Source organism: Dendrobates tinctorius, unplaced genomic scaffold (assembly GCF_039654945.1).
Source record: "Dendrobates tinctorius isolate UK_male_01 unplaced genomic scaffold, ASM3965494v1 ptg000155l, whole genome shotgun sequence".
NCBI lineage: Eukaryota > Metazoa > Chordata > Amphibia > Anura > Dendrobatidae > Dendrobates > Dendrobates tinctorius.
The window spans coordinates 17068166-17084857 of NW_027361822.1; the positions used below are offsets into that span (position 1 = coordinate 17068166).

The 16692-nt window shown below is 42.8% G+C and overlaps 1 pseudogene; it reads right to left on the minus strand.

The window, feature by feature from the left end:
• Nucleotides 1-11627: 11627 nt before the first annotated feature.
• Nucleotides 11628-16692, minus strand: part of LOC141051129 (uncharacterized) — a 37380-nt pseudogene continuing 32315 nt past the window's right edge.

Sequence of the window (16692 nt, forward strand, 5' to 3'; positions counted from 1 at the left end):
CCACTGACTTTCACCAGGCTTCAGCGCTCATCTTCATTCTGGTTGTTGCTGCTGGCTAGCTGAGTGTTTTGGACTTTGTGTGACTGCGTCATTATCGGCCACGCCATTGGTACGGTCCCTGTTATAGCACGCTGCTTACGCTGACCCCCAATCTCTCCGGCATTTTATTTTTCGATTTCCCAGCTTGTGTCGCCACTTATGGTCACGGCCATCTTGTTGGTGGGTTTTGTGTCGCTGCCGCTGGGGGAGGCCATTTTGTTGGTTGGTTTAGTAGATGCAGCTTCTCTATTTCCTACTTAATATCATTTTTCTGACACATTTTGTCATTAAGCAGGGGAAGGGGGAGTGTACTGCTCTGGGTGGTTACATCTAGAGAGTTATTTCTCTTATTTACTGTTTTAAATGGCAGTTGGAATTTTTTAAGATTTACAAATTTGAGGGGACAGGTTCTGCCTTTAGTTTTAAATTGAGACGATTAAAAAAATAAAAATAAAACTGAAACATATTGTGGGGATGTGACTCGCTCAGGTGCAGCGGGAGACAATCAGGAGACCGGTTCTTCCAAAGTTCATGAGGTTTATTTCTGTCATAAACCATAAAACAGCGTATCACCAAAAATAGCCTCTAGCTTAGGCAAACAAAACATAAACCTTCGTGGTTGCAGACTCAGACCGCGAGTCTCAGCACATGCTGGGAGGTGTAGTCCTCCCCACATACAGCTCCCTGGTTCAGGAGCAGGTCACATTATAAGGCTGTAGCCACACCCACGTTCCCAGCAGCTGACTGGTCACATGACTGTGACCTCACCACAGGTCCTTCAAACAAAAACAATAATAATATCTGGTACGCTTTACTTCTGCTTTACATTATGGAGATAAGCCATTTATGAGACACATATCTCCCATCAATTACACGACCCTTAGCCCTGCCACATACCTCCCCCCTCTGCCTAAAGCCGTGGGGCTTGGCACTTTCACCTACCAGGCAAGGGATTCTGGAGAGGGCATCGGCATTCCCATGTAGCTTCCCGGCCCTATGCTCTACATGGAAACTGAAGTCTTGTAGGGCTAAGAACCAGCTGGTGACCCTAGCATTCTTGCCCTTGGTTTCCCTCATCCACCTGAGTGGGGCATGGTCGGATATTAACCTAAACTTCCGTCCCACCAGGTAGTACCGTAATGTGTCCACTGCCCATTTTATGGCCAAACACTCCTTCTCTACAACTGAGTAATTTCTCTCACAAGAAGTCAACTTCCTACTCAAGTAGAGAACAGGATGCTCCTCCCCACGTATCTCTTGGGAAAGGACAGCTCCTACCCCGACATCTGAGGCATCTGTCTGGAGGACAAATTCACGTTTAAAGTCTGGGGCCACCAAAACGTGCTGCTTACAAAGAGCTCCCTTCATTTCTTGGAAGGCTGACTCTGCTTCTTCGGACCAGCTGACCATCACTGACTTTGTCCCTTTAAGCAGATCAGTTAGAGGTGCAGCCATTGTGGCGAAGTTTGGGATAAACCTCCTGTAATATCCCACAATCCCCAGGAAGGCTTTAACTTGCTTCTTTGACAGAGGTCTCGGCCATGTTTGAATTGCCTCCACTTTATTGATTTGGGGTTTGATCTCGCCACACCCCACTACATATCCGAGGTACTTGGCTTCTTCTCTCCCCAAGGCACACTTCTTCGGGTTTATTGTAAACCCCGCCTCTCTTAGAGCGTCAAACACTGCTTGGACCTTTTCCAGGTGAGTCTCCCAGTCCGGGGTAAAGATGACGATATCATCCAGGTATGCGGCAGCGTATAGCTTATGAGGTGCAAGGATTCTATCCATCGCCCTCTGGAAGGTTGCTGGAGCTCCCTGTAGGCCAAACGGCATCCGGACATACTGGAAGCACCCGTCTGGTGTGGAGAATGCCGTCTTCTCCTTGGCTTCCTGTGCCATGGGGATCTGCCAATATCCCTTGGTCAGATCCAAAGTGGTTATGTACCTGGCAGGTCCAAGTCTCTCGATGAGCTCATCAACGCGTGGCATGGGATAAGCGTCGAACTTGGAGACCTCATTCAGCTTCCGGTAATCGTTGCAGAACCTCCATTCACCATCAGGTTTTGGGACCAGGACAATCGGGCTCGACCAGCCGCTCTTGGATTCCTCAATGACCCCGAGCTTCAACATACGCTGCACCTCCTTGGAGATTACCTCTCGCCGGGCCTCAGGAATACGATATGGTTTCACGTTCACCCGCACATGTGGCTCGGTCAGAATTTCGTGCTCCACCACCTTCGTGCACCCCGGCAACTCTGAGAACAGGTCGCGGTTTTTCTGGAGTAACTCCCGACACTGCTGCTTCTGGGCCTTCGATAGAGTCTCCGCTATGGTAACGGCTCCAACCTCCCCTTCTAGGTTGCCCAGCAAGCACGGAGTTACCGCTGGCTCTCTATCTTGCCACGGCTTGATAAGGTTAACATGGTAAACCTGGTATGGCTTCCGTCTTCCGGGTTGGTGGATCTTGTAGTTTACGTCTCCCAGTTTCTCCACCACCTCATATGGCCCTTGCCACTTGGCCAAGAACTTACTTTCCACCGTCGGGATTAGCACGAGAACTCGGTCTCCCGGATTGAACTGCCTCACTCTGGCTGACCGGTTGTAGACCCTGGCCTGAGCCTCTTGTGCCTGGCGGAGATGTTCTTTAACAATGGGCATCACCTTCGCAACCCTCTGCTGCATCAGTGCCACATGCTCAATGACGCTTCTGTGGGGCGTGACTTCGGCTTCCCAGGTTTCCTTGGCTATATCTAGGAGACCTCGCGGATGCCGGCCGTACAGAAGCTCGAAGGGGGAGAACCCCGTGGAGGCCTGGGGAACTTCACGGATAGAAAACAGTAAATACGGTAAGAGACAATCCCAGTCTCTACCATCTTCCTCTATGACTTTTCTCAGCATGCTCTTCAGGGTCTTGTTAAACCTCTCAACAAGGCCATCTGACTGTGGATGGTACACTGAAGTCCTCAGCTGGGAAATTTGCAAGACTCTGCACAATTCTCTCATCACCTTGCTCATAAAAGGTGTCCCCTGGTCGGTCAGGATCTCCTTCGGCAAACCCGTCCGGGAAAACACATGGACCAGCTCACGGGCTATACTCTTCGCAGAGGAGTTTCTCAGGGGAATGGCCTCAGGATAGCGTGTGGCATAGTCCAGGATGACTAATATATACTGATGGCCCCGAGCTGATTTAACTAAGGGACCGACCAAGTCCATGGCAATTCTCTCAAATGGCACCTCAATAATGGGCAGTGGCACAAGAGGGTTCCGAAAATGAGATGTGGGGGCAGTTAACTGACATGTCGGGCAGGACCTGCAATAGTTTACTATTTCCCGGTGACACCCAGGCCAATAGAACCTCTGTACAATCCGTTCCTGGGTTTTTTCCACCCCCAGGTGTCCCCCCAAGATGTGTGAATGGGCCATGTCCAACACTTTTCGTCTATAGGGGCCTGGTACTATTAACTGCTCTGCCACCTCCTCCCTTATTTTCGTGACCCGGTACAACAATTCCCCACTCAACATAAAATGGGGAAACCTTGTGTCTGCTCCCGGCTCTTGTGCAACCCCATTAATGACGGTGACATTGTTAAAGGCTTCCCTTAGTGTGGGGTCCCTATGTTGGGCAGTCCCAAAATTCTCCCTGGCCACCCCTAACTCCGGGATGTCAGGTACAGGGGACCCTTCCTCTTCATCCCCAACAAGGACACATAAAGGGAACTCGTCTGCCTCTGGTGGTGGCGATACCTCAGTGGGGTGGATTGGTTCCCTGCTCTTGCTAGCACACTCAGAACCCATCCCCCACAGATCCCAAAACAGACAGAAATCCCGGCCAATAATTATGGGATGCAACAAGTCTCGAACAACGCCAACTTCATGCGACTCGGTGCCATGCGCCGTTTCAATCTTCACCCTAGCCATAGGGTAGTCCTTTGCATCGCCATGTATGCACCAAACACCGATCTTTTTACCCAGGAGTATGTTTAGAGGAAAACTGGCCCTCACAAGGGTCACCAAGCTCCCGGAGTCCAGAAGCGCCATTACTGCTCGACCGTTCACCTTCACGGGACACGCTTGTGGCCCCTTGTTAGGTAGCGAGTTCACACTGCAAGCTGGATATGCGTAGTATGAACTAAGGCGTCCCATGCTGCAGTCCATCTGCTCGGTGGTCTGGGGACAACGGGCCGCTATATGTCCTGGCCCATGACACTTCCAGCAAATAACACCGAGGGGACCTTGGGCACCGCCTCCCCCGCCCCTTTTGACCTTGGACGCACCACCCCTTTTTGTGACTCCGCCCCCTGCTGGGACCCCCAATATGGAATGGGCTGCTTCCCCAAGGAACCTTCCATCCCCTGGTATCTCTCGACCAGCCCAACCAGTTCATCAGCATTTTGGGGATCACCCTGGGCAACCCAAGTCTGTAGAGGTCTCGGCAGAGAATGCACAAACCGATCCATCACAACTCGCTCTACCATCTGTGCAGGGGAAGCCGACTCTGGCTGCAGCCATTTCTGGACCAGGTGCAACAGGTCAAACATTTGGGAGCGCGGGGGTTTGTCCCGGTGATAGGCCCAGCGATGAACTCGCTGTGCCCTGGTAGTCATTGTTACCCCCAAGCGTGCGAGAATTTCCGCTTTTAATTTGGGATACTCTCTGGCATCTTGTAGCGTCAGGTCAAAGTACGCCTTCTGGGGCTCCCCGTTAGGTAAGGGGCCAGTACCTCCGCCCACCGCTCTGGCTGAAGTTTTTCCCTCTCAGCCACCCTCTCAAACACCGTCAGGAAGGCCTCCACATCATCCTCAGGGGTCATTTTTTGTAATGCGCGTCTTACCGCCTTCTCGACGTCGGTGGCATCAGCCCGACCTGGGGTTGGGGCGCTCGTCCTGCCCTCCTGGATGGCGGTTGCCAGAAGCTGCATCTGCTGCCGTTGTTCCTGCTGGCTCTGCTGGAACTGCTGCCGCTGCTCCTGCTGGCTTTGCTGGATCTGCTGTAACAACAGCTTGTTGGTTTCCTGCTGCAGTGCCTGGGACTGGACCAGGTGTTTCATGAGGTCCTCCATGATTCCAGGCAATGCTTGTTGCCCCGCTGCAAACTTCACCCAGGACATGCAGCAACTGTCTCAAGTCTCTGCTGGGACCGCTGCCCGCACGTGTACCACCAATTGTGGGGATGTGACTCGCTCAGGTGCAGCGGGAGACAATCAGGAGACCGGTTCTTCCAAAGTTCATGAGGTTTATTTCTGTCATAAACCATAAAACAGCGTATCACCAAAAATAGCCTCTAGCTTAGGCAAACAAAACATAAACCTTCGTGGTTGCAGACTCAGACCGCGAGTCTCAGCACATGCTGGGAGGTGTAGTCCTCCCCACATACAGCTCCCTGGTTCAGGAGCAGGTCACATTATAAGGCTGTAGCCACACCCACGTTCCCAGCAGCTGACTGGTCACATGACTGTGACCTCACCACAGGTCCTTCAAACAAAAACAATAATAATATCTGGTACGCTTTACTTCTGCCTTACATTATGGAGATAAGCCATTTATGAGACACATATCTCCCATCAATTACACGACCCTTAGCCCTGCCACAATATATAAACATAATAAAATAAATAACATTGTTTAATAAATAACAAAAATAACCTAAATTAATCAAAATAATTAATACGGATTATATACAGTATATAACAAGTCTATGTAGTTTACTTATGTAGCTGCTGACATTTCATTGCCAAGGTCCACTCTAGCTAATACTTGTTGCCTTGGCCCTCTTTTTGGGAGTGGGGCTGCCATTGCCTAGCCAATAGGTAATCATTTGGGCACATCTTTGAGGAACCTTGTCTAACATACCCACAACTTCCTATTTTACCTTTCTTCAGATCTTAGTAATATAGCTTGGCAAAATGAGTCAATTTAATTTAAAATTGCCTACGGCTAAATCTACAGGTGCTTCTAGATTTCAAAGGCAAAATAAAGACACTAAGTCTAATCGTGTTCCTTCTAGGGACTCGGTTGATTTATTGAGCCCGACTAAGTCGCGTTCTCCTATTTAGAGGACGCCCTCGCCATCCTCTCTCAGGACCCTCTCTCCTTCCTCATCCACATATAAGACTTGCTCAGCAGAGTCAGTTGTGGCACATCTCTTCAAATGTTCATTCTGAGACCATGGATCTCTCCTCCTCCAGGAAGAGGAAAGGTGCGCAGTCCTCCGCTGCCAATTCCTCAGAGGATTCTAGATCTTCTTCACCCAGCCCTACTCCAAAAAAGCCTAGGCCGAAGCCTGAGATAATATCTATGCCTTCTTTGTCTTCTGGGGCCTTTCCTGACGCAACTTCCCTTGAGGCGTGTATGAATACTCTAGTTGAAAAACTTAGCGCCAGGTTGCGTCTGGACATGGAAAACCAGACAAAGATTTTCCAAGAGACTCTGGAGCATTTTACTTCAAGGTTGGATAACCATGAACTTCGGTTGGGTGAATTAGAGAAATCGAATGGGCTATCTCTGAAACACTACTCTGATTCTAAATCTGAGGTGCATCAGTTAAAGCTTAAATTGGCCGATTTGGAGGACCATTCCCGTCATAATAATATCAAGATTAGGGGAATATCGGAGGATATATCGCCCATCAAGCTCTCTGACTATGTTAAAGGGATTTTTAGAATGATTCCAAATCTATCGGATATGGATCTTATCATTGATCGTATCCATTGCCTCCCTAAACCTCCTTCCATCCCTAAGGACCTACCCAGAGACGTCATACTGAAAATTCATTTCTACCACATTAAAGACAAAATTCAAAATTTGGTAAGAATTAAGGGAGGATTCCCGGATCCATATCAACATCTAAAGTTGTTTTCCGATCTATCTAAAGCGACTATTGAGGGTCGGAAACACTTTCGTTCACATACCTCCGTTTTGAGGGAGAGAGGCCTTCCTTACAAATGGGGCTTTCCTCTACGCCTCATTTTTAATTTCAAGGGGAAAAATGCGAAGGGTTCCTCTTTTTGAAATCTCAGGGTGTCATTTCCTTGTTTCTTCCACAGGTCCAGGACATGTCACTTGAGCCTATTGTAATTTGTGTCTTTGGATTGTCTGATATTAAATAATTGATATTGTGCTTTTTTTAATACATTTGTTTTCTTTTATATATTTGTTGTAGATACTAATGAGGGTTTCCTTAGCCTTGCGCTGTACAAACTTTTCCCCCAGCGCAAGAAGGAGAACCACTTTTTTTAGCTTATTTTATTGTTCTTTAAGTGTTGGTTCACTTTTATTTTTGTTTAACACTCCTACTTTCATCAGTAACTGCTTTGTTCTAGTCATATCCCATCGGGACCACTTTCTTTCGCAATGAAAATCAAATTGGCCACGTATAATGTCAGAGGTCTTAATAGCCCTAGCAAACGTTTTTCCATTCGCCATGAAATCAATAGAGCCCACCTTGACATTGTATGTCTCCAAGAGACAAAATTCAAATCCAGTTCTCACCCTACCTTTATAGATAAAAATTATCCACATTTTTTTGAATCCTCTGGGCCCAAGAAAAAGGCGGAAGTGTTCACTCTAATCAGAAATTCCCTTTCATTTGAGTTCATAGAAGAAGTTAAAGATGAGAAAGGCCATTACCATATTCTAATTTGTAAGTTAAACAATTCTGATTATACTATTGTCAATACTTATGTTCCCCTAAAGGGGCAAATCAAATTTTGAAACAAATTGGTCAAAAAAATTAACTCAGTAAGGAAAGGTTCATTGTTATTTTCCGGGGATTTTAACATGGTTCCCAATGGTTCTTTAGATTCCTCCGCCCCAAATAGGCATAAGACGGAATCTCTAAATACTTGGCTATACTGGAACGAACTTTTTGACACCTTTCGATGCCTGAACTCCACTACTATAGAGTTTAGCCATTTCTCTGATCCCCATAATTCACCTTCCAGGATAGATCTGATCGTAACTGATATCTTATCACTCCCTAAATTTCAGTCAGCTAATATTTTCACTAAATCGACCTCAGATCATGCCCCTGTCGTTGCTGAGTTCTTGGATGGACCGACCACCAATAGACAATTCCTCTGGAAGTGTAATTCCTCTCTTCTTCATGTCCCAAATGTAAATTCTGAAATATCCACAGCCATATCTAATTATTTTAAAGAAAATTATTCGGGTCTCACTAATCCCTATTCTTGTTGGAATGCCCATAAGGCAGTTCTGAGAGGACTGCTTATACAAATTTCCTCTAGAATAAAAAAAGCTAACAGAAATAAAATAATGAATTTACAAACACTCATTAAAGACAAGGAGTCTTCTCTTGCCGCCAATTCCTCTCCTTGCCCCATTCTAAAAGCGGAACTCTCCAAACTCAGACAAGATCTCAGATCTCTGATCTTCTCATTTTATGATTCGGCGCTTAAAACTTCTAAATTCAAGCAATATTTCAACCTTAATCGTCCCTCCCGGTATATGACAAATAGGCTTAAAAAGCTCAGATGTAGGAATAGAATCGATGCCATCTCTTCCCCCAAAGGAATACTCTTATCTCATCCTCAAGAAATAGCTAATTCATTTGCCAAATTCTTCCATGATCTATATAATATTAATCAAAATTCCCCTCAGCTCCAGCCAAGTCAATTGGATGTCCAATCTTTTTTATCACCAGTAAACCTTCCCAAATTAGATGATACAGATATAGACTTCCTTTCTTCACCATTTTCTGAAAAAGAAATCTTAGACACCATAAAACAGTTAAAAACTTTCAAAGCCCCTGGTCCAGACGGCTTTACCAATGACTACTATAAAATTTTGGTCCACTTTTAGCACCCCACCTCACAAAAATCTTTAATTCTGCCTCTGAATCAGGTAATTTCCCAAATGAAATGCTTGAAGTCACAATAATCCTCATACCCAAATCTAACTCAGACCATACCCAAATGAAAAATTTCCATCCCATCTCCCTGATAAATACTGATGTTAAAATATTTTCTAAAATATTAGCAAACAGATTAAGTCAGTTTCTTCCAAAGCTCATAGCAAACGATCAAATAGGTTTTATTCTTAATAGGTAGTCAGTTGATGGCACGAGAAGATTAATAAATCTAATTAAATTAATAAATTCCAACAGGACTGGGGCCACTATAATATCTCTCGATGCTGAAAAGGCCTTTGACCGCCTCAATTGGAACTACTTGATCGCTACACTACAGAAATTCGGTTTTACTTCAAAAATTCTCTCAAGCATCTCGGCTCTATACTCTAATCCTACAGCAAAAGTCTACATTAATAATCATTTATCCTCTTCTTTCAAAATAACCAATGGCACGAGGCAGGGTTGCCCCCTTTCGCTTCTCCTCTTTGCTCTGGCAATGGAGCCTTTGGCCCAAATGATAAGAGTAGACCCGGACATCCAAGGTATTAAAGCCGGGCTTAGAAACTTCCGAATCAGCCTATTTGCTGATGATATTGTAATGAGTCTAGAATCCACTCACTTCAATTACTAAACTTCAACTTTTACTTATTTTCAAAGATCTCATACTTCAAGGTAAACAAATCTAAATCTAAAATATTGCCTTTAAACCTAACTAACGCTCAAATAGAGGAAATCCAGCATATTTCCCCATGGAGTTGGACATATAATCATATTACTTACCTAGGTTTAAAATTTTCTAACAATGTCAACTCAATAATACCCCTAAATATGTCCTCTCTCATTCAATCCATTTCCAAAGACATGGCATCATACAGCGATAGGGAACTCTCGTGGTGGGGTAGGATCTCCACCTTTAAATCATACATTTTACCCAAAATCCAATATGTTTTTCCCTCCCTTCCCCTACCAATATCCACATTATATCTTACAAGCTTACAAACCCGAGCCCATAACTTTATATGGGGAGATAAAAAAAGCGAGGACATCATCAAATATTTTATCCAAACCTAAGCGTTTTGGCAGAGTCGGGCTACCTAACATTTCAGCTTACTATTACACTTTTCTGATCAAACAAAGTCTTGCTTGGTGGCCACAATCCAATCCTCCAGCCTGGTATGATCTGGAATACTTTTTTAATAAGAACATCCCACCCTTTCATTTAATCGTAAACTGTCTTCTTCTCAAGAAAGATCCCCCCCACTCGCATCCCATTTTTCATGCCACAATAGAGGCCTGGAAGATTTTATCTAGACCCAAAAGAGGACAGAAAGGATTTGACTTTAATAAAAATTTGTCTCTTCATACTATCTGCTCACTTTTTCACCAGGATATTGATCCTTTGTGGGCAGATTTAGGTATCACCAAACTGAAGGATCTTTATTCTGATTCAACTTGTATCCCCTTTAGACAAATTAGAGAAAAGTTCAAAATTCCCTTTTCATCATTCTGCCACTATACAATTTTAAAAGACCTAATTGATTGCATTTTACAGGCAAAACCCAGAATCTCTGAACCGGTGGCTAATCTTTTTAATAATCTTAATCATAGTATATTTTGCTCCTCTTATTATCTATATAATTGGCTGAATAAAAGTTTTGAATTTGTAAAAATGCACATTCTGAAATGGGAATCAGATTTTCGCATAAATCCAGACCCTGCTGAGTGGGAACATGCCTGTGAAATTTCTTACGCCTCCTCCATCTCAATGTCCTTGCAGGAGACTCATCACAAAATTTTGTCGAGATGGTACTATACTCCTGCTAGGCTCTCCAAGATCAATCCCGAATTCTCCCCGGATTGCTGGAGGGGTTGTGGTCACTATGGTACCATATCTCATATCTTTTGGTATTGCCCCCTTCTTCAGCCCCTATGGAAAGATATATCAAACCTTATTAATTCATTGCTCATCAAACCCATCTCCAGCACTCCCCCAACTAGCTCTCCTTTCTCTCAATTCAGACAATATAGATCATCCAACAATCCCCCTAATTATTTACATACTGCTAGTTACAAAAAACTCAATCGCTTTTCACTGGAAACGACCCGATCCACCCAAACTTCAGGATATCAAGGATATATTAACCCTCCATAGATCCTTTGAACATAAGATTGCTACGATCAAAAACAACCTCACTAAATTCACCAAAAAGTGGTCACGATGGACGGAGTTGTTTCCCTAGGGAGCACTCCATTCACTTTGCCTTTTATTGTAATTCTGGTGAAATGGGTATTCATTGTAGTTACTGTTCACATTGTTATATGTTACAAGTGTTTTATATGACTTGTTATCTTTTGTCTATTTTGACATTTGGGGCCACCTGGTCCTTTTCCCTGTTTCCTCCCTCCCCCCTCTCTCCTTTCCCTTCCTTTATATTGTTAAAACCCCAATAAAATGTTTGGAAAAGGAAGTTATAAGGGTTAAAAGTTGACCAGCGATCTCCTTTTTCATACTAAATTTACGAAACCATTTTTTTAGTGACTGTATCACATTTGAAGTGAGTTTGAGGGGCCTATATGACAGAAAATACCCAGAGTTACACTTTCTAAAAACTGCATCCCTCAAGGTGCTCAAAACCACATTCAAGAAATTTATTAACCCTTCAGGTCCTTCACAAGAATTGTGTAAGGAGAAAATCAACATTTAACTTTTTTCACAAAAGTTTTACTTTAAACTCAATTTTTTTATTTTCACAAAAAAATAAAAAAACAGGTAACAGGACAAAATGGACCCCAACATATGTTGTGCAATTTTCTCTTAAGTACCGTGATACCCCATATGTTGTGGAAAACTACTAGGCACAAAAGGGAAGGAGCTCAAAGGGGAAGGAGCACTATCTGACTTTTTAAATGAAAAATTTGCTAGAATTAGCCGACACCATGTCACATTTACAGAGTCCCTGATGTGCCTAAACAGTGGAAACCGTTCATAAGTGACCTCATTTTGGAAACTAGACCCCTCAGGGAACATATTTAGATGTCTGGTATGCACCATAAACCCCCAGGTGCTTCACAGAAGTTTATAACATTGAGCCGCGAAAATAAAAAAGTCAAATTTTTCACACAAAAAATGGCAACAGGAGAAATTGCACCATGCAATCTTTTGTACAATTTCTTCTGAGTACGCCGATGCTCCATATGTGGAGGGAAAATTTTGTTTTGGAGCATGACAGAGCTCAAAAAGGAAGGCATTCCATTTGACTTTTTGAATGCAAAATTTGCTGGAATCATTAGCGGTTGCTATGCCGCATTTGGAGAGTCTCTGATGTGCGTAAATAGTGGGAAACCCCCACAAGTGACACAATTTTAGAAACTAAACCCCTCCGGGAACTTATCTAGATGTGTGGTGAGCACCATGAACCCCCAGGTGCATCACAGAAGTCTATTATGTTGAGCCGTAAAAATTTTAAAATATCACATTCTTCCAAAAAAATGTTCTTTTAGCCCCAATTTTTTTATTTTCACAAAGCTAACAGGAGAAAATGCTCCAATTTGTTGTGCAATCTCTCCTGAGTACGCAGATACCCAATATGTGAAAACTACTGATTGGCAAGGCTCGGAAGGGAAGGAGTGCCATTTGACATTTTGGATGGAAAATTTGCTGGAATCATTAGCGGATGCCATGTCTAGTTTGGAAAGTCCCTCATGTGCCAAGAGTGGAACCTCCCCACAAGTTACCTATATTTTTGCATACAAGAAGATCACTGACTTCTGAATTAGAATTAAAAGTAAACGGATTTATTTTCTGCCAATATTTGTGAGAAGACATCCAGCCTGCATGGGCCAATATTCCTGCATTTCAATTTTTTGTGACAAGAATTTGCAGCACTTAGAAAGGCCAGAGGATGTCCAATGTACTAATAGATGGGTGCCTCTAATAAGGTGCAGCAATCAGTTTATAGATGCTTTATTTCCATTGTTTGCTTGTTGATAACAGATGTTTATTGGTAATTGATTACATTTATTAGTCATCATTTAGTGCTTTAAATTGTTTTACATTTCTCTTGTATGATGACAAGTGAATTAACATTCACTGTCACTCATACAATTTGCAAAGTAAATTACGGTATTTAAAAAAAGTGTCTACCTGTCCGAGTGATTTCTGAGTAAAAAAAAAATAAACATGTAAAAATGGCTACTCCCTTGTGTGCTTTCTCAGTTGTCTAGTAGTTTTTTTCTGTTGAAAACATTTTCCACATGCTGAACATGAGAATAGTTTCTCCCCTGTGTGAATTATCTTATGTTTAGCAAGATCAGATTTTGAAGACCAGCATTTCCCACATTCTAAACATTAAAATGGCTTCTCCCCTGTGTGAATTTTCAGATGTCTAGCAAGATTTGTTTGTCTATTAAAACATTTTCCACATTCTGAACATAAAAATGGTTTCTCCCCTGTGTGACATCTGTGATGTTTAAGAAGTTGTGATTTCTCTGTAAAACATTTCTCACATTCTAAACATGAAAATGGCTTCTCCCCTGTGTGATATCGTTGATGTATTACAAGATCTGATTTCCCTGTAAAACATTTCCCACATTCTGAACATGAAAATGGCTTCTCCCCTTTGTGAACTCTCTGGTGTCGAAGAAATTGTGATTTTTGTGCAAAACATTTACCGCACTCTGTACAAGAAAATGGCTTCTCCCCTGTGTGAATTCTCTGATGTTTAGATAGATCAGATTTTGTTATACAACATTTCCCACATTCTGAACAAGAAAATGGTTTCTCCCCTGTGTGAATTTTCTGATGTTGAGCAAGAGATGACTGGTCTGAAAAACTTTTTACACATTCTGAGCATGAAAATGGCTTCTCCCCTGTGTGAATTCTCTGATGTTTAGATAGATCAGATTTCGTTATACAACATTTCCCACATTCTGAACATGAAAATATCTTTTCCCCTGTGTGAATTTTCTGATGCTGAGCAAGAGATGATTTGTTTGAAAATCTTTTTTCACATTCTGAGCATGAAAATGGCTTTTTCCCTGTGTGAATTTTCAAATGTGCAGCAAGATATGACTTCTGATAAAAAAACATTTACCACAGTCTGAACATGAAAATGGCTTCTCCCTTGTGTGAATTTTCTGATGCCGAACAAAAGTTGATTTGTCTGAAAAACTTTTTTCACATTCTGAGCATGAAAATGGCTTCTCACCTGTGTGAATTCTCTGATGTTTAGTAAGATCACATTTCGTTATACAACATTTCCCACATTCGGAACATGAAAATATCTTTTCCCCTGTGTGAATTTTCTGATGCTGAGCAAGAGATGATTTGTTTGAAAAACTTTTTTCACATTCTGAACATGAAAATGGCTCCTCTCCTATGTGAATATTAAGATGTGTATCAAGATTTTTCTTCCGATTAAAACATTTACCACATTCTGAACATGAAAATGGCTTCTCCCGTGTGAATTTTCTGATGCTGAGCAAGAGATGATTTGTCAGAAAAACTTTTTTGACATTCCGAGCAAGAAAATGGCTTCTCTCCTGTGTGAATTCTCTGATGTTTAGCAAGTTCAGATTTTGATATACAACATTTTCCACATTCCGAACATGAAAATGGCTTCTTTCTTGTATGTGCTCTTGGATGTTCACCATCCCTTTTGTTATATTTATTTTTCTTAAGAAGGAGTAGAGGTACGTCTGGTGTAATGGGATGCTTTTCAAAAGTATCAGGTATGATATTAGGATCACTTGCATTAAAATCTGAAAATATCAGGTATTTCTCTGAGATCACGGTCCGGTTAGCTGACAAAAAAAGATAATAGTATATTTATTTTTTAATAGACATTGAATCATTGCTAAAAATTGATCTTGGGTTGCTCCTGAACTGCTTCCTGCCTCATCCAATGCTTATACATCCATCTATATCCCTTCTCTGCATGACCTAATTATTTTTTAACTTCTTAAACTGTATAATGCCAGTCAGCAACTAATTCCTGTTTCCTAGGGAGTCCTTGCATGTCTAACTACCAAGCATTCTGTGGATCCACTGTCTGTTTCGGACATCATCAGCTTTCCACAATTTACACAACCTTGCTGGTAAGCATGATCATGACAGAACAACTGACCAATACCATTGAAGGGGTTGTTGGCTTTCAAATAAAATATGTCCATCATTGCATTTGGCTTTAAAAAATACTATCTGAGGTGGACTTCCTTGGGTCCACTGGTGAGTCTCTGACTCTACTCCGCATGTCTGGCATTGGCTGCAGCGCTGACATTAGATTGACAGTGTGGCAACTAGTCAGCTTACTGATTGATTGCTGTACTGTTGACATGATGTCAGCCTGGCAGGCAATGCTAATCCTTGGGAGCAGTTGTGAAGACGTACCACAAAATGTCACACTTGCCACACTCCTCAATATTAAAATTGTAACACTCAGAGGGAAAAGTTGTGGAATTATGGAAATCACAGGATGGAAAAACATGTTAGTAATTTGGAAACGATGAAAAATAGAAGCAAAATTTTCTAAATATCTTTATATTTTCAGTTGAAAAAATAACTTACGTGCTTTGGTTGCTATCAGTGAGGTTATTAATGGTCGTATGAGGAATGTTCTGCTGCATTGAATGTACTTGGGCAAGAAAATCCTCAAGATCTGCTGCTGGCAGCTTAATTTGCAGTTGCCAACCAATGATGTCTCAGAAATGCTCAATGGCAGAGAAGTCAGGAGACGCTGCAGAACATGAGAGCACGTTTAGACCACGCAGGCAGCTCACAGTACCACAAGCAATATGCAGCCTGGGGTTGTTGTGTGTGTAGAAAAACATCTCCTGAGATACTTTGGAGAATGGGCCAGATCACTGCAACGCCGAGCTATTAGTGTACCTGGAATAAATATTTGAGGGGTCCCCAACCACCGGTCCTCAGAACAGATTTGCGGCGGCTCAGAGCACATTGCAGATACCTGCCCTGGTTGTTCATTATCACCAGGGCGGGGTGCGCATAAGCACGCAACGTTCATCATCTGAACGCTGCTACGCACGTGTGACTGCAGCCGGAAAAGCTGTGGCACGGATATGTGTCAGCGCTGTCTGTGAACAGAGAGCATGCACTCTGCTCTGCCACCCGTGACTCTACTAACGCTGCAGCCACGACCCGATGAAACAGCAGGGAATGAAGAGTAAGGGAGGTGAGTATTTTTTTTGTTATATACATATATATCAATCAGTACTTTGTGAGCCCAGTATACTATATATGGGGAATTATATGTGTGGTGCCGTCATATTATATACAGGGAATTATACGTATGGTGACATCATACTGTATATGGGGGATTATATGTGTGTGGCCATCATACTATATATGGGGAATTATTTGTGTGGGGTCATCATACTATATATGGGGAATTATATGTGTGGTGCCGTCATATTATATACAGGGAATTATACGTGTGGTGACATCATACTGTATATGGGGGATTATATGTGTGGGGCCATCATACTGTATATGGGGGATTATATGTGTGGGGCCATCATACTATATATGGGGAATTATTTGTGTGGGGTCATCATACTATATATGGAGAATTATATGTGTGGTGCCATCATACTGGATATGGGGGATTATATGTGTGAGGCCATCATACTGTATATGGGGAATTATATGTGTGGAGCCGTCATATTATATACAGGGTATACGTGTGGTGGCATCATACTGTATATGGGGGATTATATGTGTGGGGCCATCATACTGTATATGGGGGATTATATGTGTGGGGCCATCAT